The sequence below is a fragment of the Heterodontus francisci genome, chromosome 28 (genome assembly GCF_036365525.1).
Source record: "Heterodontus francisci isolate sHetFra1 chromosome 28, sHetFra1.hap1, whole genome shotgun sequence".
NCBI classification, from domain to species: Eukaryota; Metazoa; Chordata; class Chondrichthyes; order Heterodontiformes; family Heterodontidae; genus Heterodontus; species Heterodontus francisci.
The window spans coordinates 29590628-29615048 of NC_090398.1; the positions used below are offsets into that span (position 1 = coordinate 29590628).

The following is a 24421-nucleotide window of genomic DNA, read 5'->3' on the forward strand; positions in this document are numbered from 1 at the left end:
TATTGAAGGCTGTATTCTTTACAAGGGCCATGTTTAGACAGGACCTGGGGTAGCTGACACAGCCTTCACTGTATTGGGTTGATTCTGTAACCTGCCCGTCAGTCCAGTGCGATTGCAGCAGGACCAGCCTGGTCATGTGACCCTGCAAAACAGTGAGAGGGCGAGGCTTGTGCTGGCTGCTGTGTGATTGGCTTCTGTTCTTTTCGTGATGTCACCTGCAGACAGGCTTTAACCCCTGGTTGCAATTCATCAGCTGGAGTTACCATGGACAGGAGCTGGAGTTGGCAGCTGACCCTGTGAGTGAGTTTAGTCCATATAAATAGGAGAAAGTATAATGTTAATTTGAACAACATTTTATGAATGACAAAGATGGTGAAATTAAGCATAAACAGAGTAGTGTAAACGACAGTGAAGGCAAGAGTTCCTAGAGTATGTTCAGGAAAATTTTCTCCAACAGAATGTTGTCAGTCATTGTATCATAAGGTTTAGACTGACTGTGGAAAAGGACAAAGAGCAATCCAGTGTAAGAATAATTAACTGGGAGAAGGCCAACTTCACGGGGGTAAGAATGGAGCTGGGGTGAATAAATTGGAGTCAAATGCTGACAGGAAAACCAATCGATAAACAATGGGTTACGTTCAAAGAAGAGATAGTTCGGGCACAGTAAAGGTATGTTCCCTCGAAGGGGAAAGGTAGGGCAAACAAATCTAGAGCTCCCTGTATGTCAAAAGAGGTAGAGATTAAGATAAAGAAGAAAAAGCGTGCTTATGACAGATGTCAGGTAGAAAATGCTATTGAAAATCAGCCTGAAAATAGAAGATCCAGAGGGGAAGTGAGAAAGCAAATGAGAAAAGCAAAGAGAGAGCATAAAAAGAGACTGGCAGCTAGCATTAAGGGAAATCCCAAAGTTTGCTATAGGCCTATAAATAGTAAAAGCATGGCAAAAGGTGCAGCGGGCCCGATTAGGGCCCAGAAATGGGATTTACACATGGAGGCAGAGGGCATCGCTGAGATATTAAATGAACACTTTGCATGTGTCTTCACCAAGGAAGAAGATGCAATCCAGGCAATGTCGAAAGAGGAGTTACGTCGGACACTAGATTGGTTTAAAATTGATAAAGAGCAAGTATTAGATAGTCTCTCTGTACTTAAAGTGGATGAGACACCAGAACCAGATGAGATGCATCCAGGTATACTGAGGAAAGTGAGGGTGGCAAGCGCAGAGGTACGAGCCATAATTTTTCAGTCTTCCTGAGACTCTGGGGTGGTGTCAGAGCACTGGAGAATTGCAAGCGTTACACCATTGTTCAAAAAAGTCGGTAAAGATAATCCCAGTAACTACAGGCCAGTCAGTTTAACTTCGGTGGTGGGAAATCTTCTAGAAACAATAATTTGGGACAAAATCCATCGTCATATGGACAAATACGAGTTAGTTAAGGAAAGCCAGCTTGGATCTCTTAAAGGGAAATCATGCTTAACTAACTTGCTTGAGTTTTTTTGAGGAGCTAACACAGAGGGCTGATGAGGGCAATATAGTTGATGTGGTGTACATGGTCTGTCAAAAGGCGTTTGATACAGTGCCACATAACAGACATGTGAACAAAGTTATAGCTCATGGAATAAAATGTATAGTGGCAAAATGGATACAGAATTGGCTGAGTGACAGGAAACAAAGAGTGGCAGTGAATGGATGTCTTTTGGGCTGGAGGAAGGTTTGTATTGGAGTTCCCCAGGGAGCAGTGTTGGGACCCTTGCTTTTCCTGATATATATTAATAGAACAAAGAACAAAGAACAGTACAGCACAGGAACAGGCCATTCGGCCCTCCAAGCCTGCGCCGATCTTGATGACTGCCGAAACTAACAACTTCTGCACTTCTAGGGCCCATATCCCTCTATTCTCTTCCTTTTCATATATTTGTCAAAAGATGTCTCTTAAACATCGCTATCGTATCTGCTTCCTCCACCTCCCCTGGCAGCAAGTTCCAGGCACTCACCACCTCTGTGTAAACAACTTGCCTCGCACATCCCCTCTAAACTTTGCCCCTCGCACCTTAAACCTATGTCCCCTAGTAACTGACTCTTCCACCCTGGGAAAAAGCTTCTGACTATCCACTCTGTCCATGCCGCTCATAACTTTGTAAACCTCTATCATGTCGCCCCTCCACCTCCGTCGTTCCAGTGAAAACAATCCGAGTTTCTCCAATCTCTCCTCATAGCTAATGCCCTCCAGACCAGGCAACATCCTGGTAAGCCTCCTCTGTACACTCTCCAAAGCCTCCACGTCCTTCTGGTAGTGTGGCGACCAGATTTGCACGCATTGATCTAGAAGTGGGTGTACAGGGCACAATTTCAAAGTTTGCAGATGATACAAAACTTGGAAGCATTGTGAACTGTGGGGAGGATGGTGTAGAACTTCAATGGACATAGACAAGTTGGTGTAATGGGATTATAAGTGGCAGATGATGCTTTATTCAGTGAAATGTGAAGTGATTCATTTTGGTAGGAAGAACATGGAGAGTCAATATAGAATAAAGGGTACAATTCATAAGTGAGTGCAGGAGCAGAGGGACCTCGGTGTATATATGCATAACTCATTGAAGGTGGCAGGACAGAATGAGAGACCAGTTAAAAAAAAACATTCAGCTTCCTGGGCTTTAGAATTAGGGACATAGAATACAAGAACTGATATAAGACATTATTTCGGCCTCAGCTGGAGTATTGCATCCAGTTCTGGGTATTGCACTTTAGGAACGATATGAGGTTATTGGCGAGAGTACAGGAAAGGTTCACGGTAATGGTTCCAGGGATAAGGAATTTCAGTTATGATGATAGATTGGAAAAGTTAGGACTGTTTTCCTTGGAGAAGAGAAGGCTGAGAGGTGATTTGATTGAGGTATTCAAAATCATGAAGGGTCGGAAAGACTAGATATGAAAAAACTTCCCACTCATGAATCGATCGAGAATGTAAAAGTAATTTAAAGTAATAGGTAAGAGAAGCTGAAGCAACATGAGGAAACCCTTTTTCAATCAGCGAGTGGTTGAGGTCTGGAATGCGCTGCCTGAGAATGTGGAGGTGACAGCTTCAATTGAAACATTCAGAAAGGAATTGTACTGTTATATGAAAAGGAGGAATGTGCAAAGTTATAGGGAGAAGGCGGGAAAATGGTACAAAGTGAATTGCTCGTTCGCAGACCCAGTGCAGGGACGATGGGCCGAATCGCCACCTTCTGTGCTTGTATGATTCTGAGAGAGGGATATCAGTAGAGACAGATAGACAGAAGGAGACTGAGAGACAATAGAAGAGAGAGGAGGGGATTGTACGAGTGTGTGAGAGAGCGGCCTCTGAAACTTTTAATTTGATCCATTCTCCCTGTGATATTGAAAGTTATTGGTTCCTGTGAGATGAATGAAGATGGTCCATCCAATAGCTATATGGATCTCAGAAGGTTCAATATAAATGGTGCTCCTTTGTAAAATGTCCTTACGACTGCATTCTGGCATCAATCAAGAAAACTAAACTTTGAACGCAGAATGAATACAGAGGGATTAAAGTGTCTCTCGTGGTGGAGACAAAATAAAACCATGACAGTGGATGAAGGCATCGCCTCATCATTGTGAGGAAAGTAAACACAATAAGAATCCTTCCGAGCTGCAAAAGGGATGGTGGGTGAGGTTATGGAACTCGCCAGTCTGTATGAAAGCAGTTACAGTTAAAAGTCTGCGAGTTGGATCTTGGAATGGAGATGCTTCTCGGCAGTGAGACGAGCTGCCTTCTTTTGCAGCTTCTGCTAATGGGGACACCCTTAAAGCTCTAAGCTGAATGGCATGGGATTCAACGCCTTTCACTTATAATAAAGTTGTTAATGTGGGCCAGTCATCTGAATACTCCAACTGGAGTAGCTTCATGGCCAATAATATGGAGTAGGGGTACTACCTGACATGTAACAGTGGGATCACCAGTTATAATGTTATAATAGAGTCACCAACAGCCATGTTGGAGTATGATGACCACCAGCAATTTTAGAGTAAGGTTACCATCAGTAATGTTACAGTAAAATCACCACTTGCAACGTTAGAATAGGGTCACTATCGGGAGTAGAATCACCACCAGCAATAATGGAGTGGGCTCGTCACAAATAATGTTACAATAGGGCTGCTAATATTACTGTTTTGTAAAGGTCAACAACAATACAAGTAGAATAGATTCACAATCACTGACGTTCGGGCAACGTAACTACTATTGATGTAAAAGGATCACCACCAATGATGTCAAAGTAGGGTGATCGCCAGTAATGTTAGTACAGGATCACCATCATTAATGACAGGATGTGGTCATCACCATTGATATCAGTGTATAGTTACCTTCAGTTATGTTTGACTGGGGGCAGTATTAGTAATGCTGAATTAGGGCATCACCAGTACTGTTGGTGTGTGGTCACTATCAGTAATGTTAGATTAAATTCGTTACTGATAATGTCTGAGTAGATTAGCAACAGTAATGTCACACTAGCATTACCATCATGAAGGTTAGAATATGATCATTACTAATAATGTTAGAAGTGAACCACAATCCACAATGTTATTGAGAAGTCATCATCAGTGATGATAGAGTCCAGTCATCGCTACTAATCATCCAAGTGTAGCATAAATCTAAATTCTACAATGAATCAGTGAAGACTTAACAGAACTGATATAAGGCTTCGAGAACACAAAATAGTTTCCAGGTGCAATGTTTCGTTGAGCGTTCAGAGGGCATGCGCAGCACACATTCCCTCGAGAACTACTTGCTGTTGATATAATTTAATGGCAGTAGTTGCAAGGACTGAGCGGCACAATTTCCCCATGGCTTTCCAGTTTGTGAAGTGACTGTAACAAATGCGAATTATTGTGTCACCTCATTTTCTCACTTGGGCACGGATTGTTCTATAAAGGGGGAGCATTGATGGATTTCGGATATAGTGCTGTCAGAATTACGAAGCTGGACAGAATTCGCACCTTCTTCGACAAAATGCAGCGGCCAATAATTCTACAGGTAAAGGACGTTTACTACCCTCTTATTGCTACCTTTGGTGCCCCAGGTAAGTCCTGTTGTCCAATAGCTGTTGATTATCTCACTGTTAATGGTTATTTAACGGATCACGAGAATGTCTTTACTGCAGAGCCGGAATGTCAGTGGGAATTTCACCAGATTGAACAACGGGTGAGGCACTGTTCCAGTTGGCGTTTCGTGAATATAAGGCGTTTAATTTTCTCGTTATACTGCGGGAGGGCAATGTTGTTACCGTTTCTCGCCAACAGCTCACAGACGAATGTGTTCCTTGGAGTCCAATGTAATTATTTTTTTTGTAGCGTTATTCCTTCTCTTCATCAGTTGACAGTTCTTCGGACTACAGGCAAGTCCAACTAAGAGAGATTGGGAAATATTTTTTTTCTAACGATTGCAGCTCAGGGAGCCACTCCCCTTCCCTCGGCTGAAATAACCTTTCTTCTTCCACCAGCTCCCGCTCCGTTCCTGAGCTGCTCCTTCGAGCCATTAGAAATGGAAAACGTGCCGAAGATTGAACTAAATTGAATGTTTTGTCTCAGCTAAAAGTTATTTTTGAATTCATGTCCTTGCAATAATGGTTTGGAAATTGTACTGAATACTGCAGACATCTGATGCTGTTAGCGAGATTCCTATCTCCAAATAAACTGAAGAAGCTAATTTAAAACTCCATCTATCGCCGCATGGGACCGCACTGGTATCATATCAAACTGGGCTGCAGAATCAAACGGCCCAAGCCTCATTGCAAGATGACTTTACTGTTGAACAGAGGAATAAAATATGTGTTTGAATTTATGTATGGAAATCCATCAATTTATTGACAGCTAAATATTAACAATGTATAAAGCCATCTAAAGTTTCCCTCGAATGGACTATTATTTACAACAGTACTGTCTCTGTGAGGTACTGTGGCTTGACCTGGACCGCAGATTATAGTAATGGAGCTCAATCTGCTGTGGAAATTATACCGGCAGAGAAGAATGATGGACACTGATATGATAACTCTGGTTTACACTCCCGCCCAAAGCCAATACACCCTCTGTGACTGGGTGGTGATGGGGGTTGCTTTCCGTTGCCATTCATGCTACGGCCTCTGGGCAAACCTCGTCCTGTGGCCTTGATATGGTCTGAATGAAGTATGCTGGAAGGGTAGTGAGATTATAATCATTTATTCGTTTGAAAGAAAAGCTGTCAATGCTTGTCAATATTATAAATAAGATTCAGTCTAAGTACAAACACACATATGTCATTTTGCTCACAACATGCTCTTGAAAGTGTCTGCCTGTCTCCGTAACTTAAATCTTCTCCCTCTTTCTTGCAGCAAACCTATTGACAATTGTCATTCTCTCCAGAGGAAATTGCGGCCTCTCCAAGTGTATTTCTGTCTACATGGTGGCCATGGCAACAGCAGATCTACTGGTCATGCTCTTTAATATAATCGGGTATAATATTTTGAGTAAACGCTTTCCACATTCATTCCTCTCCTACACTGCCGTCTGTAAGTTCATGATCTACATGCTTTGTACCAACCACGGTATGTCGATGTGGTTTACAGTCTCCTTCACATTTGATCGACTTGTAGCTATATGCTGTCAGCAGTTAAAAAGAAAGTATTGCACCGTGAGAACTGCAGCGGCAGTATTAACAACCCTTTCCATCCTGATATATTCACAGACCATCCCCTTTTGGTTTGTGTACGAACATAAGCAAATAATTAACAATATTCACTGGTTTATCCGCCCCAGTGTGGCTTTTATTTCATCGCCTGCAGGTGCAGCGTACCTCCTCTTACAGAATATCATTTATACATGGCTTCCCTTTGCTCTGATATTACTGTTAAACGTTTTGACAGTCAGACGTATTTTAATAACCAGTAGAGCGCGCAGGGGACTCCGGACTCACAGCAGTGAAAGTCCGAGAGATCAAGAGATGGAGAATAGAAAGAAATCCATTATTTTACTGTTCACTGTATCTGCCAGTTTTATATTGTTAAATCTACCGTCTGCCGTGAGCCATGCAACGAGCAGCATAGCCGTGCATTACCGACCCGATTATACATCTCCTGCATACATCGCCACTCAAACCGGAGTTATGCTTCAGTATTTGAGTTCCTGCACAAATACGTGTATTTATGCCGCTACTCAAACTAAATTCAGGGAAGAGCTGAAGAAGGTGATGAAATCTCCGTGGACACTGGCTGTGAGATTGTTTTCAAAATGAAAAAAAGAATCCAAGCAAAACGTCCTGTCCTAACTAGAGTTTAGTTCGACCCCGTGTTCAGTTTTAGAATGACATTCTTTATGTTTTACGGAATAGGATTGTTGTTATGAAAATGAGCAAGTATGAGAAAACATTGCTTACATTTTCTGCCGTGTGTTTGATGTCTTCTGCTTTCCCCGGATGAACAGAATCGTTTCCTGCTAAAGCAGCGAATATTCCTCTCAGTCTTCAAAGATAATATTCAGGATTGATCTTCAGCAGAACAGCGTTACCATCCTCAGACCGCAGGCACTGGTATGAGATACATCTGTTTAATTGAATGAAAATGTTCCCTTTAGTGAATAAACAATGTATTACAGTCGTGGCTATGGGAAATGGTTCTAAGTTTTGGTAAGAATATTGCTGACTCTGGTCTCCCCATCAGATTCACCACCATTGTAACCTGGACCAGTAGAATGGGCCACTGTCTCCTGATACAGGGTTGGTGCTGGAAGACTGGAGAATTGTAAATTATACATACTTGTTCAAAGAATGGTGCAATGATAAGCCCAGCAAATACAGGCCAGTCAGTTCATCTCGGTGATGGGAATGCTTTTAGAAAAGATAAACCGGAAGATAGTTAACAGCCACTTGGACAACTGTAAATTAATTAAGTAAAGGCAGCAAGAATTTGTTAACGGCAAATCGATTTTGACTAGAGTGGATAAATATATTGATCTCGTGACCGAGAGTAATGAGGGTAATGAGGTAGATGTGGTGTACATGAAATTTCAAAATGCTTCTGACAAAGTACCACAAAACAGGTTTGTGAGAAAAGTGACAGCCCATGGAACAGTGGCAGCATGGATATAAAGTTGGCTCCGTGGCAGCAAACAATATACCGGTGGTGGTTGCTTTTCGGGCTGGAGAGAGGTATAGAGTGGGGGGTCCCCAGGGGTCAATGCTAGGGTCACTGCTATTCTTGATATATGTAAATAACTTAGACTTGGGTGTGCAAATCAACATTTCAGAGCTTGTTGAGGACATGAAACTTCGACGTACTGTGAACTGTGAGGAGGGCAGAGAGAGATTTGAAGAGGACAAAGGCAGTCTGGTTGAATGGAGAGACACGTGGCAGATGAAATGCAATGCAGAAAAGTCAGTAAAGTGCAGTTAAGGTATTTAATTGTTAGTTTTCTCTGGCAGATGGTTGTGTTCTTGCTTTTGCTGAGCAGAGAAGAATATATTTGAAAGCTTGCCCTCTACTGGAAACATCAAGTTCATCCAGCAGAGATTGTAATCAAACAAGTTCAGACCCCTGGATCTAAGAAAGATAACCAGAAAGGAGAGGAAGGATGTGTATCGGATGTCTCATGCTGGATGATCTTGGGAATCGCTGTGTGCAGTAGTGCACCTGAAACAACCAATCTGAGACATGCATGATGAGGATGCTCCGAAGAACGGGCCCAAAACATGGCCTGTCACGCTGACAACACCATGACAAGAAATCTGTACTGTGGCTCTGGGCAGTTTAATATGTAAAGACCTGGGTAGGGATCTGTGCAATTGAATACTTCGAGATGGTCATATGATGTTGATGAAATGTTGTTTAGAGATGTCCTTAAATATTCTAAAGCCAAGTGATTGGGACACTTTGAGCTGATGGTTAATCATACTGTGCTGAAGTCTGACAATATTATGCTGTGTTCTTTTCTTTATATTTTAGAATTATCAATATTTAGTCTTTGCCTATTAAACAGGGAAGTACGTTACCCTGAAGTACCATTGGATTCTTAGACCAGGACTGAACCTACAGTGGTCAGTTTCAGGAAGTGAGAAGCATAATTGAAAACTTGCTGTTGTATTCCGATTCATAAATTTCAGAGAACGTCAATCAATGGAAATCTTGTGCGAAGGTCCTAGTTCTGCAAAGGAAACATATGTCATACTTCATCATTTGAATTGACATCAATGATAAAGAGACAAAGTTAGATTGATAATTTCACCTTTCACTTCATAGAGTTGCAATGATATCGACCAAAATTGAAAGTACCGGTGAGATAGAGAACTAGCGTTATAATATTGGTTAGACCAATGTAAAAACAGCTCGTTCAGTAAGGAAGATTATCATAACTCATAAAGAATAAGTAAATTAAATTCTCCTTAAATGAAGCTGAATTTTAACTTTGATATAATAATGTAACACAGAATGGTCTGGAATTCCACATGGTGGACTGAGAGAAACACATCAAAACGATTAGTTTGTAATGAGCATTTGAATTTTTTAAAAGCCGAAGGCACTGAATTCAGAATGGTCGCAATATTTAATCCCCAAGCATCCGTCATCTAGTGTGGCTGTAATTTATACATTTCACCTCTATGTTTACATACTATTGCATGTACTGAGTGCTCAATAAACAAATGTAATCTCACTCCTATATTCCAGAAACTTATTAAAAGCCATACACCCAGCACAAGACTTACTTTAAATGTGAATGAGCTCCATTTAATAATGGCTGCATTTGCTGAAAACGCAACCACTAGGTGGCGCGGTACTGGCGGATGCGCAAATGCAGCCTCGTCACGACCATGTCTCAGGCAGCTTCCAGTCAGACAAATGGCGCTGATCAATTTGTCACAAAAAAAAATTAAAGCCAAACGTCCTCAATGGCTGCAATTGCCGCTTCCATCTCACCCCCAACATTACCCCACTCCTTCCTGCCATCACGCTTCTCTTCAACGTTACCTCCCACACCCATCTGCACGCACGCACCACCACCACCCCGCCCCGCCACCCCCACCTCGCTGCTGCCTTCCCTCAGCTGTTCACTCCAGGCCTTGCCCCTTCCCCCGCCGCCCTTCGGCTGCTCACTCCCGCATTGCCGCTTCAGTGATTCATTCCCTGCCACTCTGCTCACGCTCTGTGTTTTCAAGCATCACTCCGTGAATATAATTTTATTCTTAACTTCTATAGTAAAGCATGGATAGAGCTTACGAGCTGAGTTTTTGTTCTTCAATGGAACGTATTTTTTTTTGAACAGTTTGAAATGTTTCTTTAAATGTTCCCACTGTTGTTTTACCGCCATTGTGATTACTCCGTTTATCCAATCAACCTGAGTCAGCTCTCCCATCATACCTGTGTAATTGGCTTTGTCTAAGTTTAAGATTCTTTTTTGAGACTGGCGAATGTCACTCAAATTTAAAATGGAATTCAATTGTATTGTGATCACTCTTTCCCCAGCAGATCTTTTACTATGAGATTACTTATTAACGCTGCCTCATTGTGCTTCTGCACAGGGCAATAATGGTGATGGTGCTTTGATACTGCTGCTCAGCCATTAGCCTGTGGCAAGTCTAATTTATCCTGAATAAAATATAACCACTGTCACCAATCAGGTTATCACTTTGTATCATTTGGGAAGGGATTAAATGGTTAATTGACTGTTACTTCAAATTTCATCGACAGCCAAAGTTGTGATGACACAAAGATAGGTGGCATAATAAGCAACGTAGCTAGTAATATCAAATTACCAACAGTTGTGAATATAGTAAGTAAATGGACAATCTCTGGAAAGTGGATTTCAATGTAAAGAACTGTTTGGTGTCACCAACTTTAGACCTAAAGAGGATAGAACATGTAAACTCTAAATGAGTGATAGTTAGAAACAGTTGAGGCTCAAAGAGACTTGGGGATCTATGTGCAACAATTGTTAAAATGACATGAACAGCTACAGAAAATAATGAAAAGAGCTAATCAAATGCTAACCTTTTATATTGTGACGACTAGAATACATTGAGATTGAAGTCATGCTTCAGCTATGCAACGCCCTGATTAGACCATACCTGGAGAATTGTGAGCAGTTCTGGACACCACACCTGAGGAAGGATATATTTGTCTTGAGGGAGCGGAGGGTAGATTTACCAGAATTATACCTTGGGTCCAAGTTTAAATTACAAGGATAGATTACACAAACTGTCTTGCATTTCCTGGAAGTTTGCAGGTTAAGGGGTGATTTGATTGAAGATTTCAAGAGATAAAGGGGAATTGATAGGATAAATAGAAACTCTGCTGGTTGGGATTCTCAGATTAGGCAGTATAGTCTAAAATTTAGAGCCAGGCAGTTCAGGACTAAAATTAAGGAACACTTCAACACATAAAGGATGGTAGAAGTTTGGAACTTTCTCACACAAACAGCAATTGATGATAAATCCGTTGTTAATTTTAAAACTGAGTCTGAGAGGTTTTTGTTTTCCAAAGATATTAAAGGAATCTGGGGCAAAGGTGGGCACATGGAGCTAGGTTGTAAATCAGCCATTTACCAGAATGGTTCCAGGGATTTTAGTCACAAGGTTAGGTTGGGAAAGTTGTGGCTGGTCTCCTTGGAGCTTGAGGGGAGATTTGATAGAGATAGACAAGATTATGACAGGCTTAGATAAGTTAAACAAGGAAAAGCTGTTCCCATTAATTGATGGTACAAGACCTAGGGGATACAAATTAAAGGTTTGGGGCAAGAGATGCTGAGGGAATGTGAGGAAGAACATTTTTACACAATGACCTGGAACCTGCTGCCCACAAAGGTGGTGGAAGCAGATAATTTCAAAATGAAATTAGATAGACTTCCAGGGTTACAGATATCGAGCCAGGAAGTTGGACTGACTGGATTGCTCTGCGAGAACCAGCATGGACTTGATGGGCCGAATACCTTCCTTCTGTGCTGTATATGACTTTATGACTTCATTGAATTTCGGAACAGGCGCAATAGACTAAATGATCTACTGCTGTTCCTTTTGTTCCCACTATATCTGGTCATCTCACAGGCCTGTCTACAATTGTCTCAACAACAAACAAAGTCATCTTCAATCAAATACACATATCCTTCACAACCCACTTCCAACACCACTTCTGCTTGTGTGTGTCACTGCACCAAACTCTCCCCTCAGTAATTTACTATTATAATTTTAAGTTACCAACTATTGGCTCGGCATTTGACATAATATTTATATTGCTGTCGATCTACCCCTCCCCCAGTGATGACCCGGATCCCGGTAAATTCCTTCTGGTCCGACCTCCATCTTTGGGATTCAAATGTATCTGGTGCACAACTGGTTCAACCATCCATCAGTAGATCTGACTGAACCACATCAAACATTAACTTTATGTAATGGAGACATTCAGATAAAAATGCTTCGAAATCGCACAAGCAGCAGGTTTTAGTTTCAACAAGTTCTGATTCAACAGATAATTGTTTGAATAAATTGCCAGGAGTTCCTATGACTGAGAGCATGGGAAAATAAATGGGCTAATACAGTAATCATGGAGAATTCTAAATTTCATACAGAATGGGCAAACCATATTTGCAGTAATAATGTGGAGCATGAAACATAGAAACATAGAAAATAGGAGCAGGAGTAGGCCGTTCAGCCTTTCGAGCCTGCTCCGCCATTCATGATGATCATGGCTGATCATCCAACTCAGTAACCTGTTCCCGCTTTTGCCCCATACCCTTTGATCCCTTTCGACGCAAGAGCTGTATCTAACTCTTTCTTGAAAACATACAATGTTTTGACTTCAGCTGCTTTCTGTGATCGTGAATTCCATAGGCTCACCACTCTCTGGGTGAAGAGATTTCTCCTCATCTCAGTCCTGAAAGATTTTCCCTGTATCCTTAGACTATGACCACTGGTTCTGGACTCCCCCACCCTGGTTTAATGAAGAGTGCAGCAGAGTATTCCAAGAGCAGCACCAGCCATACCTAAAAATGAGGTGGCCACCTGGTGAAGCTACAACACAGAACTACATGTATACCAAACAGCGGAAGCAGCATACAATAGGCAGAGCTAAGCTAAGCAGGCTCCACAGTCCTGTCTGTCATGAATGGTGGTGAACAATTAAACAACAAACAGGAGGGGGCTCCACAAATATCCCATCCTCAATGCCAGGGGAGCCCAGCACATCAGTGCAAAAGACAAGGCTGAAACATTTGCAACCATCTTCAGGCAGAACTGCCATTGGCTGATTCATCTCGGCCTTCTCCTGATGTCCCCAGCATCACAGCTGCCAGTCTTCAGCCAATTTGATTCACTCCACCTGATGTCAGGAAACACCTGAAGGCATTCGATACTGCAAACGCTATTGGCTCTGACAATATTCCAGTAACAGTACTGAAGACTTGTGCTCTGGAACTAGCCAAGCCTCTAGCCAATTTGCTCCAGTACAACTACAAGACTGGCATCTACCCGGCAGTGTGGAAAATTGCCCAGGTATGTCGTGAATACAAAAGAACAGGACAAATCCAATCCGTAAAAATACTGCCTCATCAGTTTACTCTCAATTATCAACAAAGTAATGGAAGGTGTTGTTGACAGTGCTAACAAGCAGCACTTTCTCAGCAATAACCAGCTCAATGACACTCAGTTTGGGTTCCACGAGGACCACTCAGCTCCTGAGCATATTACAGCTGCAGTGCAAACATGGAAAAAAGAGTTGAACTCCAGAGATTAGGTGAGAGTGATTGCGCTTGACATCAAGGCAGCATTTTACCATTTGTGGCATCAAGGTGCCCTAGTAAAACTGGAGCCAATGGGAATTGGGGAAGCATTTGCACTCGGAGTCATGCCTAACACAAAGCAAGATGGCTGTAGCTGTCTGAAGTCAATCATAAAGGGTGGCGCAGTGGTTAGCAGTGCAGCCTCACAGCGCCAGTGACCCGGGTTTAGTTCTGGGTACTGCCTGTGTGGAGTTTGCAAGGTCTCTCTGTGACTGCGTGGGTGTCCACCTGGTACTCCGGTTTCCTCCCACAGCCAAAGACTTGCAGGTTGATAGGTAAATTGGCCATTTTAAATTGCCCCTAGTGTAGGTAGATGGTGGGGACGTGGTAGGGAATGTGGGGTTAATGTAAGGTTAGTATAAATGGGTGGTTGTTGGTCGGCACAGACTCGGTGGGCCAAAGGACCTGTTTCAGTGCTGGATCTCGAAATAAAAAATAAATAAATAAATCTCAGTCCCAGGACATCACTGCAGGAGTTCCTCAGGATAGTGTCCTCAGCCCAACCATCTTCAGCCGCTTGCACATCCCTCCACCCTAAAGGCATAGCTCAGATGTTCTCTGAAGGATGTACAATATTCAACACCATTCAGAGCACCTCAGATAGTGAGGTAGTCTGTGTTCATATGCATCCGCGGCACAGTGGCGCAGTGGTTAGCACCGCAGTCTCACTGCTCCAGCGACCCGGGTTCAATTCTGGGTACTGCCTGTGTGGAGTTTGCAAGTTCTCCCTGTGTCTGCGTGGGTTTCCTCTTGGTGTTCTGGTTTCCTCCCACATGCCAAAGACTTGCAGGTTGATAGGTAAATTGGCCATTATAAATTGCCCCTAGTATAGGTAGGTGGTAGGGAAATATAGGGACAGGTGGGGATGTGGCAGGAATATAGAATTAGTATAGGATTAGTATAAATGGGGGGTTGATGGTTGGCACAGACTTGGTGGGTCAAAGGGCCTGTTTCAGTGCTGTATCTCTAAACATATCTGGGCAACATACAGACTTGGGCTGATAAATGGCTAGTAAGCTCCCCAGGAAGCTCCCTTGCTGTTCAACTCTATCCATGGCCATCTGCTCCCATTCCTAGTGTTTTCTCCCACAATCTACCCTCTTAAACTCCCCTGGCTCTTTAAATCAGTTCATTTTAGCCCTATCTAAAGGCTAACAGTTAGTTTAGAGGGCCCACTGCCCTCCCCCAGCCACACCTACTCTTTGTTTTCTCAACAAAATTGATCCGGATGAAACTGACGAGCACAGCTGTCGATACTTTAATCTCCGATCCTGCTGTCTTCACCGCCCAGAGTGTCTGCAGCCACGGCATGCGGTAAGTCCATTGAGGTGAAGAAGGAGCAGCGGGACCCGAGAGAAGTCCTGAGAAAAGGTGCCCCGAACACCCAAAAAATCCACGAACGGCCCCCCCGGCCGCAACTTCAAAGCGCCCGCGGGAGATGGCTCGGAGAGCATCTGCAGCGCACTGTCGCCAATGCTGCATGCCTTTATTTAAACCACTGCAAAAAAACCCTTAGCAAATATAATCACCTTTGTAAGTCTGCCAAAAGATGCTTCACCTCCTGAAGAACGTGGATGAACTTTCCAGACGTCGATGGTGGGCACTGAGGAAATGGCTTATTACCTGCACCCGCTTTCCCCACCCTTCCCCTCCCCCTTCCCCCCCTTCCACCCCCACCCCCCGTCCCCTTCCCTGCTCCACCCTCTCAGCTCACCCCCTCACAACCCCGTCCCAGCGCCCCCCTCGCACCACCTTCCCCCTGCACCCCCTTCCCCTGCAACCCCCCACCCCCTTACATGCCCCTTCCCGGCTCCCCCTCACACCCCCTCCCTCCACCCCTCCCCCTCGCATCCCCTCCTCCCACCGGCATCATCCTACACCTGTGTAGGGGCCCTAGCAACCCCACTGCCTTGTGGACATCTCGGGAGAGACCAAGGCTAATTTTGACTCAGAGCAACTGGTACCAACTGAGCCAGACTAGCTGCCCACAATGTGGCAGAGTGATTTCAGGACCCTAACAGAAAATCCGGAGCGGAACCCCGAAGGCGGTCATGTGTCACCTTTGGCATATTTCTGGCAGTTCCTGCAGCCATACCGGTGCCAAACGTCGTGCCCTGCACTCCTTTGGACCCCACCAGGAAGGCCGAGAGGGGGGTTTTGATGACTGGGCATCTCTCAACCTCCATAAATTTGCCCAGGCATGCGCCATGGAGAGGTCACTCCATAGTCACCTCACAGCGACTGAAACAACACGGAAGGCAGCAGTTACGGGTTATAAGTCCAGATAAATTGGCGTAGAAACTGGGCGCCATGGGTTGCCTTTGTTGGTGGGAGAGGTCATCGCACCTCACTGGACAGCTACCACCCGCCTCAAACAGGGCAGCCCCCGGTCAATAAGGTTCTGTCCCATCACATTCCACTTGCTTCAATGGGTGCTTGGAGCTCAGGGTCATTGCCCGAAAGGTGGACTGATACACCACACCAAACAACACGAAAATAGGAAAGAAGGTACCAGCCCTTCGTTTTACAAGCTGGAACGTCAGAACTATGTGTCCTGGGCTGTCGGAAGACCTTACACAAATCAACGATTCTCGGAAGACCGCCATCATTAACAACGAGCTCAGGAGACTCAATGTAGACATTGCAGCACTTCTGGAGACTCGCCTCCCCGCGAGTGGATCTCTAGCAGAGCAAGACGACACCTTCTTCTGGCAGGGTAGGGATCCTGAAGAACCAAGACAGCAAGGAGTGGGTTTCGCCATCAGAAACACCTTGCTCAGCATGATAGAGCCTCCCTCAAATGGCTCGGAACGCATACTGTCCATCCGACTGATCACCACCTCTGGTCCAGTAGATCTACTCAGCATCTATGCTTCAACACTCTGCTCCCCACCTGAAGCTAAAAATCAGTTGTACGAGGAACTCCATAACATCATTAGCAGCATTCCTAATACCGAACACCTGTTCCTGCTGGGGGACTTTAATGCCAGGGTTGGGGCCGACCATGACTCATGGCCCTCCTGCCTTGGGCGCTATGGCGTTGGAAGGATGAATGAGAACGGGCAGAGACTGCTTGAGTTGTGTACCTATCATAACCTCTGCATCACCAACTCATTCTTTCACACTAAATCCTGTCACCAGGTTTCATGGAGGCACCCAAGATCGCGTCATTGGCACCAGCTAGACCTCATCGTCACAAGGCGACCCTCCTTAAACAGTGCTCAAATCACACTCAGCTTCCACAGTGCGGACCGCGACACCGACCACTCCCTGGTGTGCAGCAAGGTTAGACTCAGACCAAAGAAGTTGCATCATTCCAAGCAGAAGGGCCACCCGTGCATCAACACGAGCAGAATTTCTCACCCACAGCTGTCACAAAAATTTCTAAATTCACTTGTAACAGTCCTTCAAAACACTCCCACAGGGGATGCTGAGACCAAGTGGGCCCACATCAGAGACGCCATCTATGAGTCAGCTTTGACCACCTACGGCAAAAGTGCGAAGAGAAATGCAGACTGGTTTCAATCTCATAATGAAGAGCTGGAACCTGTCATAGCCGCTAAGTGCATTGCACTGTTGAACTACAAGAAAGCCCCCAGCGATTTAACATCCGTAGCACTTAAAGCAGCCAGAAGCACTGCACAAAGAACAGCCAGGCATTGCGCAAACGACTACTGGCAACACCTATGCAGTCATATTCAGCTGGCCTCAGACACCGGAAACATCAGAGGAATGTATGATGGCATTAAGAGAGCTCTTGGGCCAACCATCAAGAAGATCGCCCCCCTCAAATCTAAATCAGGGGACACAATCAGGTACTGGTGTTACCATGGAAATTAAACATTGTGTACTTACTGAGGACTGAATTTTCAAACGGAATCACCTGAGACTGTAAACCATGAGATTGTGAAAAGGTGCAATGACCCTGTGAAACATCCTGAGGAAACTGAGGGGTCGATGAACGGACTTGTTACCTGTACTCACCTGGATTTGTATAATGACTTCCACTTGGAAATGTTTTATTAAACTTCACCTCTGTATCACTGCCTCCTGGATGATGTAACAGTACTGATGAGAATTGTTATTGTGTGATGTTGAATTAAATGATATATTATCTTAACAAGTACATCTCAGGACTTCTTACCAACTTCAAATTTGAGAATAGTTTCAGAGAGTTTTGACCATGGAATCCCTTCTTATATTTTCTGGTCATAGAAAAGCCTCTGGAGACTGAGTTCATTCAATCGTGACCTCACTATTGTTTGTATTGTCCAATTAGAAAACGATCTGTCCACCCAAACCAGGTCAGAATCTCAAAATCTCTGACTTCCCACACTCGGACTCCTATCAGCTCGAATGTGAACGCCTGGTAAAAGCAAGTAGAAATGATGTGGCCTTAACATCCAGCTAATTTGCCTCGGCACTACCTATATCTGAGCCTCTGAGATTCTGCGAAGGTGTTTATCTTTTACTTCTCACACAGCAGGTCACCTGTTTTCACACTCTACTGCATCTCTGTTGAAGTTTACTTTTAACCAGGGTTATAAAGTTACAATCAGATCTAGGCTGATCAGGGTGATGTCAGGAAGCACTTCTCCCAATAAGAAAAGTGGAAATCTGGATCCTCACCGAAACGACTGTGGATGCTGAGGGTGTATTTGAAAAGTGAAAACATATTGATGGACCTGACTGATGAGTTAGACAATGTGTAAAGGCTGGTCAATGGGTTTAAGACACAGAGGGATTGAATGAACTCCTAGTCGTCATGTTTGAGTTGTTATAATCACAGAGATGAGATTAATATACTGTTCATTTATGCCCCAGGAGGATTTATACAACGGAAGGTTTCGGGCCTTTTAGAATTGTTGATTTCAGACACATTTATTCTCTATTAGCGAGAGGGAGAATATGTGTGAGTAAAAAGGCAGAAAGGGTTAGGAAACAAATGTGAGTAAATTGAATTAAGAGACGGCAGGTTGATTGGCCTCTTATTATTGTTAAAGCTGGTCTATTCGTACAGAGACCTTTAGTCAGCCCTGAAAACGGCTTACTTGACAAACTAAGGCAAAGTGTGAAATCCCAGATATTACCTAAACCGGGGAATGTTACCTGTATTTTCTGCTTTTATTACTTGTTAAACTGGCTGCTTTATTTAAATTACTCTGAAAACATTCAGCCAAGGGCGAGTAATCTTTCTGATCTCTTGGGCACCGCACCTTCCACTTACTGAGTTCAGTATTTACATTTCAGGGTTTTGTGTTACTTCAAATAATTCAACTAAAATATGATATGGATTGAACCACTGAATTTCACACATGTAAAAAGGTTAGTCTAGCAGTTATGGTGATACATTACAAGGTTATAACAGTAAGCATTGTAAGTTAATACAATACACCTTGTGTCCGTAAGTCGCTGCTTAAAATATCAGACTGTGGTTCTCCGTCCACTCCATTCATTACCACTGAGTCTTACAGTGATTTAGTCATTTCCAACACAGAAGGAGGACATTCAGCCTATCGAGTCCATGCCAGCTCTCCACAGAGCTATGCTGTCAGTCCCACTCCCTGGCTCGATCCCCGTAGCCCTGCAAGTCTATTTCTCTCAGGTGACCATCCAACTTCCTCTTGAAGTCATTGATCGTCTCCACTTCCACAACCCTTGTGGGCAGTGAGTTCCAGGTCATTACCACCCTGTGTAAAACAGTGTTTCCTCATATTCCCGCCGGCATCTTTGGCAAAAATCTTTCAATCTGTGTCCCCAAGTCCTTGTAACATTTGTTGATGGGAACAGCTTTTCCTTGTTTAACTTATCGAAGCCTGTTATAATCTTATACACTTCTATTAAATCTGCCCTCAATCTCCCCTCAATCTCCTTTGTTCTAAAGAAAACTAACCCAGCTTTTCCACCTTAACCTTGTAACTAAATTCTCCATCCCTGGAACCAGTCTGGTAAATCTCCTCTGCACCCTCTCAAGGACCCTCACATCCTTCCTGAAGTGTGGTGACCAGAACTGGACACAGTTTTCTCCAGTTGGGGCCTCGCCAGAGCTTTATAAAGTTTCACCAAAACTTCCCTGCTTTTGTATCCCAAGATCCCACATGCTTTACTAACTACTCTCTCAATATGCCCTGCCACATTCAAAGATCTATGCACAATCTATGACTTAAAATGGTAAACAGATGTATGTATAGTTTTACTGAGGTTCTGAGAGAGCAGAGAGCAACTGTTGGAGACACACACACAAATACAGACACAGAAACACACACAGACAGACAGAAACACACACACACAGACAGAGTGACTGAGGGACAAAGAGCGACAGAAGTATTTTTAAATTTCCAGAAGGAATTCAATAAAGTCAATCTTTGATTTAAAAATAAACAATTGATTTTGCATCAATGAGTATTTGCAGAAGACATTTCCAAACGAATACCACCTTTTGTGTGGAGAAGTGTTTCCTAACTTCACTCCTGAAATGTCTGCCTCTCATTTTTAGACTATGCTCACTTGTCCCAGACTCCCCAACCTACCGAAATAGTTTTACCCAAACTACCCCATCAATTCCCTTTAATATTTCAACAACAGTGATCAAATCAGCCCTGACCCACATAAATTCGAAGGAATACATACCTAGCTTGTGTAATATCACCTCGTAATTAACCCTTGGAGTCCAGTTATCATTCTGGTAAATCTACACTGCACTCAAATGGACATGGAACCCCCCCCCCCACCCCCACCCCCCGCCAAGTCTCTTTGCACCTCCAGTGTTTCTAGTTTTTCATATCTATAAAGTTTCTGTTCTGTTCTTTTTTGCTGACATTGAAATCCATCCACCACAGTTTTGCTCATTCACGTGAGACATTAATATCTCTTAGTAAATTTCTGCTTCTAGCTACACTGCTGACAATGCTGCCTATTTCTGTGTCAATGGCAAACCTGGGAATGTGGCATTCTACCCCATCATCTTCAATCATTAATAAATACAGTAAAACTGAGACACACACAGGCTTTGTACCAGCAGACAGGAGGGAATCATTCCATCCTAGAGGTTTTTAATTCCAGATTTATGTTTTTTCAAAGAAAAAATCAGAATTCAAGTTCCCAGCAGTTAGTGTGGGATTTGAACTCCTGCTTTTTTCAATCAACAACTCAGGCCTTCAAATTAAAACCATTAAAAAGAGATTCACTTTCCTACTGCTATTGTCTGACTGTCTCAGGTTTTGTATATTGTTCCCTTCATGTGGTGAATTGTAAATACCTTCAATTCTGTGTATTTGCAAGGGATACAAATCAAATTCTCACCTTATCTCATCAACCAAAACCTGCAAGTCCATTCAAACACCCCTAATTCCTGTCTCTGTGAAGATATCTCACATTTCTACAATGCAGGAATGTCTGAATGGAAACAGCTTTTGACACATTTCCCTACACATTTTAGGATGAGGAGCTAGTTACAACTCACAGATTCCAAGCCCCAAATTGAGCTTTATGGTAGAAAAGGTAACATAGATGAAATCCCAGGTCTCTCTGTCCTGGCACCAATTCTAACATTGTACCATTTAGTTTATATCACTCAGTCTTTCTTCCAAAATCCATCATTTCACATTTCTCAGCATTGAAGTAACCTGCCATGTGTCTGTCCAATGATAGGTTGGATAGTAAGCTGTCAAGAGGACATAAAGAGTCCACAAAGAGATTTCGATAGGTTAAGTGAGTGAGCAAAAAAGATGGAGAAGAATGTGGGAAAATGTGAGCTTGTCCACTTTAGCAGGAAGAATAAAAAGCAGTCTATTATTTAAATGGAGAGAGACTGCAGATCTGTACAGTACAGAGGGATCTGGGTGTCCTGGTACATGAATCACAAAATGTTACTATGCAGGTACAGCGAGTGATTCGGAAGGCAAATTGAATGTTGTTGTTTATTGCAAGGTGAATAGAATATAAAAGTAGGGAAGTGTTGCGATAGCTGTACAGGACATAAGTTAGAGCACATCTGGAGTACTGTGGACTGTCTTGGTCTCCTTACTTAAGAAATTATATAATTGCATTAGAAGTAGTTCAGAGAAGGTTCACTCGGCTGATTCCTGGATGAAGGGGTTATCTTATGAGGAAAGGTTGAACAGGTTGGGCCAATACTCACTGGAGTTTAGAAGAATGAGAGGTGATCTTATTGAAACATCTCAGGTCCTGAGGGAACTGGACAGGGAGGATTCTGAGAGGATGTTTCCACTTGTTGGGGAGTCTGGAACTAGGGAACACAGTTTAAAAATTAGGGGCATCCCATTTAAAACTGAGATGAGGAGAAATGTTTTTCTCTCAGAGGGTGGTTAGTCTGTGGAATTCTCTTCCCCAGAGAGCAGTGGAGGCTGGATCATTGAATATATTCAAGGCTGAGTTAGATAGATTTTTGATCAATTAGGGAGTCAAGGGTTATGGGGGCAGACAGGAAAGTGGAGTTGAGGTCACAATCAGATCAGCCATTGAATGGCAGAGCAGGCTCAAGGGGCCGAATGGCCTTCTCCTGCTCCGATTTATTTTGTTCTTGTGTGTTCCATTTCACCAGACTGCCTCTATCCTCCTGAAGTCTGCTACTACTCCCTTCCCTGTTTATTACATTGCAGATGACACAAATGTTGGCAAACATTGAAGTTATGCCCTGTAAACACAAGTCCAAGTCATTTGTAAATATCAAAAAGAACAGTGGTCCTCATATAAGCCTCCACTGTATACCCCCTCCAGTCTGAAACAACCATTGTCCACTCTCTCAGCCAATGTCATATCCACTCAGCCACAGCCCCTTTCATCCATGGAGCACTAGTATTGCTAACTGGTTTATTATGAGGCACCATTAAGTCCTCCCCATGAGGACCCTGGTCCCAGACCTCTCTGTTTCTACTTTCCCATCAACATTCCCCAGACAGGTACAGCATGGATTAGATACAGAGTAATGCTCCTTCTACACTGTCCCATCCAACACTCCCAGGTCAGGGACATCATGGGGTCGATACAGAGTGAATCTCACTCTACACTGTCCGAAACAGAGACAGAGAGAGACAGAAACAGAGAGACACAGACCGACAGGGTGACTGAGAGTGAAAGAATGATATTTAACATCGGATATTGGAAGAGGAGGATGCAATTTAACCCCACAACCCTGTTCCGGCATTCAATGGAGTGTTTGATGGGCTACATTAATCGGACGTGTACAGTCCTGTATCAGGCTGTGAGGAAGCAGAGCATGTTCAGTACACAACGGGTCAAAGGAAATGATTCACACCTGTCTGCTACTGGGAAGAAAGACTGACCTTGACATCAAGGCAGCATTTTACTGAGTGTGGCATCGAGGAGCCTGAGTAAAATTGAAGTCAGTGGGAATCAGGGGGAAAACGCTGTGCTGGTTGGTATCATACCATGCACTAAGGAAGATGGTTGTGGTTGTTGGAGGTCAATCATCTCAGTCCTAGGCCATCACTGCAGGAGTTCCTCAGGGTAATGTCCTCAGCCCAACCATCTTCAACTGAGATCCCAGCAGAAAATGCTTGATATACTGAGCAGGGCAAGTAGCATCTGTGGAGAGAGAAACAGAGTTAGTGATTCAGCTCAATGGTTTCCAGATTTCCAGCATCCACAGTATTTTGCCTCAGATAATGTAGCAATCCAGAGACACATGCACCAAGACCCGGACAACATTCAGGCTTGGGCCGACCAGTGGCAATTAACATTCACGTTACCCAAGTGCCAGGCAATGACCATCTGCAATACGAGAGAATCCAACCACCTCCCCATGGCATTCAAAGCATTATCCCATCGCTGAATCCACCAGCATCAATATCCTGGGGAAACATTGACATCAAACTGAACTGAACGAAACACATCAATAGTTTTTTCACCATCTCTCTGAGACAGAGACACAGATAAAGAATGTGAATGGACCTTGACAGAAGCTCAGTAAATTGTTCCAGTATTATATCAGAGCAAAGGAAGAGGCATATAACGTTAGCCCCTTTATAACTGTATCCTTTAATTTAGATTGCCTCTCCTCCTTCTTCCTACCTGTGGAGGTGGATGATGTGGGCATGGTTCTTAATGAATACATTATGTCTGGCTTCATAAAAGATGGGGAATGATGCGGACAGTGCAGTTAAAGAGGAGGGTGTGAAATATTGGATGGGATAAACAGAGTGAGAGGGAAATATTAAGGTTTTTGGCAGTTTTGAAAGTGAATAAATGGTCAGGCCTGGATGCATTGGAATCAGTTCAGAGAAGGTTCACTACACTGATTCCTGGGATGAAGGGGTTGTCCTATAAGGAATGATTGACCAGGTTGGGCCTGTACACATTGGAGTTTAGAAGAATGAGAGGTGATCTTATTGAAACATACAAGATTCTGAGGGGACTTTACAGGGCGGATGCTGGGAGGATGTTCCCCTTGTGGGGGAGTCTGGAACTAGGGGGCACAGTTTAAAAATAAGGAGTCTCTCATTTATGACAAAGATGAGGAGGAATTTTTCTCTCTCAGCAGTTGTTTAGACTCTGGAATTCTCTTCCCCAGAGAGCAGTGGAGGTTGTGTCATTGAATATATTCAAGGCTCAGTTAGACAGATTTATGAGCAACAAGGGAGTCAAAGG

At 43.5% G+C, this 24421-nt stretch overlaps 1 long non-coding RNA gene across 2 annotated transcripts; it reads left to right on the top strand.

The window, feature by feature from the left end:
* The first annotated feature begins 242 nt into the window (after nucleotides 1-242).
* On the top strand, nucleotides 243-9676 carry LOC137345311 (uncharacterized). Of its 2 annotated transcripts, none has more exons than XR_010968566.1 (5): nucleotides 243-296; nucleotides 4933-5033; nucleotides 6367-6487; nucleotides 7362-7559; nucleotides 8276-9676. It is a non-coding gene; the product is annotated as an uncharacterized lncRNA (long non-coding RNA). The 2 variants fall into 2 exon arrangements; XR_010968565.1 differs by having other exon boundaries at nucleotides 8451-9676.
* Nucleotides 9677-24421: the final 14745 nt, after the last annotated feature.